The sequence below is a fragment of the Dendrobium catenatum genome, unplaced genomic scaffold, assembly GCF_001605985.2.
Source record: "Dendrobium catenatum unplaced genomic scaffold, ASM160598v2 fragScaff_scaffold_81, whole genome shotgun sequence".
NCBI classification, from domain to species: domain Eukaryota; kingdom Viridiplantae; phylum Streptophyta; class Magnoliopsida; order Asparagales; family Orchidaceae; genus Dendrobium; species Dendrobium catenatum.
Genome location: NW_021318543.1, coordinates 862670 through 866259, shown reverse-complemented (window position 1 = coordinate 866259; position 3590 = coordinate 862670).

The window sequence follows — 3590 nt, the reverse complement described above, 5'->3', positions numbered from 1 at the left end:
GTCGATAGATACTAAAAAATATATCGTGTTATCTGGCAATAATAGCAAGCAATAGATTCGGGTATTGGTAGAAATTGGATTGAAATTGAATTGAATTTTTGGATTTGGAATTGAGATGGAAGATTTGATAATTTAAATTAGAAATGCACCATCTTGCACTTAAAGCGAGTGGTGGGGAATGGATGATGGACGCCGATCAAGATCCCATGGTTCCGTCGTCCCCGGGCCATCGTGGTCCCTGGTCTACTTAGTCAGAGGAGGTAGTCGACCCAAACCTGACAGAAGGATCTTGTCGGCAGCCATGGGTTCTTCGTCCAAGGGGACCTGTTGACCGGGTTGAATGTTTGTCTAAGGGGACAAATTTGAATCCACCTAGCTGACAGAGGGCTTTGTCCCTATCGATCAAATCTATTGATTCATATCTCAAGGATTTAACGCCATTAAGGAGCGTATTGGCTCTGGCCATAACCGCTATCTGTGGTGCCATTTGGCGGCAAAACCATCGGTTCAAAGGCTCGGTCATAACCGTTTACCTGCAGTGCCATTTGGCGGCGAAATGCCGTTAGAGGACACGTACCACTTCCTTACTGCAAGAGATTATTTGAGAATGGATCTAGTGATATTTTCGACTAGGCATTTGGCTCTTTGTGAGCTAAAGTAAATTTTGATTTGTCACCCCGACAAACTGTTGCGGATGTTTTTGTGCTTTAAGTATTTTGAATGGATTTATTTCATTTTAAATATTCTTGAAATTTTGGGATTTTGAGATTTTTGGAATTTTCTGGGACTTTGGGTGGAGCTTTGGAGTATTTTGAAATGAATTTTGGAGACATTTAAAAAATTTGGAACCCCTCTGGTTGAGATCTGCATTCAACACGGCATCATCGGGTGTTTAGGGTCATTTCTCTTTATGGATTGAACCTTGTCGACTCTATCGTGCTGTCGACAGATGAGTATTTGGTTTCGTAGGCTTTATGCCCTCATCAGTGAATTCTCTTTGTTATAGCCTTAAAAGCCTAATATGAATGTTTAAGAAATATATCGTCTAGCAATCGTATATTTGTTTGAGAGTTCGAACCTTGTCGACTCCTATTGACCCGTATAGAGGATCGGGTTCGAACTAGAATTCACTTGTCAACTCCGCGCAGCATCCTAGACGTCACGTGTGTACCAATAACACGCTCCGCGGGGCCCATCGGATTGAATTGTACTTTCCCTTTAGTGTACCTATGTGTATACAAACTATTGTGCACGTGTGGGGATATTCTTGGAATAGACGCCTTCTGTCTGCTTGTACGAATGTTGCAGATCTGGTGGCGTGCATAGCACTTCTGGATCAGTTGTTTGCTCTTTTACAGTAGACTGTCGTGCACTATTTGTTGATTTTTGTAGACGGATCATAGTGCACTAACTAATCTCCTGCTTTGTGTTTGCAGTTTAGCTATTTAGTATTTTCCTTATGGACAATAGATGGGGTATACGACGAGTCTCCCATAATGACTCGTAGGATCTTGCATTTGATACAATCATTTTTTTGTATTTTGTTTGCAAAAGTATATTGGGTGTAGAATAGATCTCCTACAATAGTTCGTAGGAGCTTGCATTCACTGGGTATTCTCCCTTGTAGGTAGAAGATCCATTAGTCTTTGATGCATCTTCTTGCCGATGCTTGTAGATAGGACTGATGTATTTCAACATTGCTAGAATAAGGATTGTATCCTCCACAATTTTTCTTACTTCACTGGGCATACGACTGATTTGTAATAAATATCAATTGTAGGGACTTCTATACATGTTTGCAAGACAGTGGATGTCTGTCAAAGGTGTTTCTACATAACTTGTGTGGATCTTGTATATTGAACTGTTATCATAATCTAAGGATCATGAAATCTTTCATTACTTATGGGCAACTTCATGTTGTCCATCATTACCACTTGTAAGATTCCAACATATTGTTTCACACCCAAGTAACATTGGGGGTGCTTTATAGTTCGTACACAGTCTCAATTCTCATACAGTGCACTATTGCATTTAATGCAAGCATTGTGTTCTTGTTCATATTTGAGTTCAGTATAGTTCTCTTGTTGTTCTTTATATTATTCAGATTCATTGAAAATTTCATTTAAAACTCCTTATTCAATTAGATTCAAGCTCCTTGTAGTAACAAACTTCTAGCCTCAGTTCATAGAAGTTAATATTTCAAGTTGCAATCTTCCTGATCTGATTCAAAGTTAAGTTTTGTGTTTTCCTTTGATATTGTATAATTCCAAGTTCAGTGTCCACTGTAGTCCAACTCAAATCTTTGTTTGAGTTTAAATGTCCAAGTCCATGTCTTTGTTATTTTCAATCTCGAGTTCAGTTCAGCTTGAGTTTCGACTCAAGTCTTACACAAGTCCATCATTTTGTCCAAGTTTGGTTTTGAGTTTGAATTGAGCCCCTTGCACATTTTTATTTAGGTTCAATTGTTTATTAAAGTCATTTAATCTTGTTCAAAAAGTCCCAAGTACAAGTCCTATCTAGTTCCAATCGTGTCCATGTTCCAAATTGCTCCAAGTCCTTGTCTGTATTCAGACAAAATTTCGGCAGCCTCCCGGCGTCTCCCCGTTTAAGGGGAAAAAACCAAGAGGCCCGCCTACCCGCACTGCAATAAAGACGTGCACGGTTGGTGTTGGTGAGACACCGCAGCGGTTGTATTTTTTTGTTTTCTCCCACCACGCGCAATAAAGGCGTGCATGGGGTTTTATAAAAGCATTTTGAAAAAAGCAGTTTTTTTTTATTTCCCCCCGCCCGGGACTTAATAAGCGACCCCGCTTCGCCGTACGTGCCGCACCGGGGTCCCATCCACCACGCCAATAAAGACGTGCATGGGGCGTTCTCTTCGGTTTGCCACGACATGAAGTAAGGGTTTGAGTTTAGAAAGATTCATACCTCCGCGGGTGTCGTGGGTTTGAACCCACGTTGACGAGGTCACTCGCTTACCTCGTCGTAGGTTCGCACCGGTTCCTCCTACCACGGCCAATAAAGCGTGCTTAGGTGGTTTGCCGTCTGACACTGAACATCGAGGAAAGAGAGTGGAGCTGGGAGTCATAATATTTAGATTTAATATTAATAAAATTACTTGGTTATAATTTAAATCAAATTAATCATAAATACAAGAATTATGATATCATTAATTAATTAGATTTAGGGCAAAAATTATATAATTAACTTAAATTAATTTATAACTTAAATAAAATAATTTTAATATTTTAATTTAAAATTACACAATCATAAATCAATTCAATTCATTAACTTATAAAATTTATACTATAAATTCAATGTATAAGTTAACTTGTTATAAGTAGGATTTATAAAAGAAATGTATTTTAATTCTTAAAAATAAAGTTAAAATTAGATATTTTTAATTTATAATTAATTATAGAATCAATTAATATATTAATTAATATTTAAAATTTTAATTATCATATTCAATCCTAGAATTAATATAGATACTTAAATATACAATACATGATAATAAGATTTTATAGCATGTTGTGGGGCTCCGAAAATTCGGCCCCGCCTATCCACTCGCTTCTATTCGGCGAGGGGTT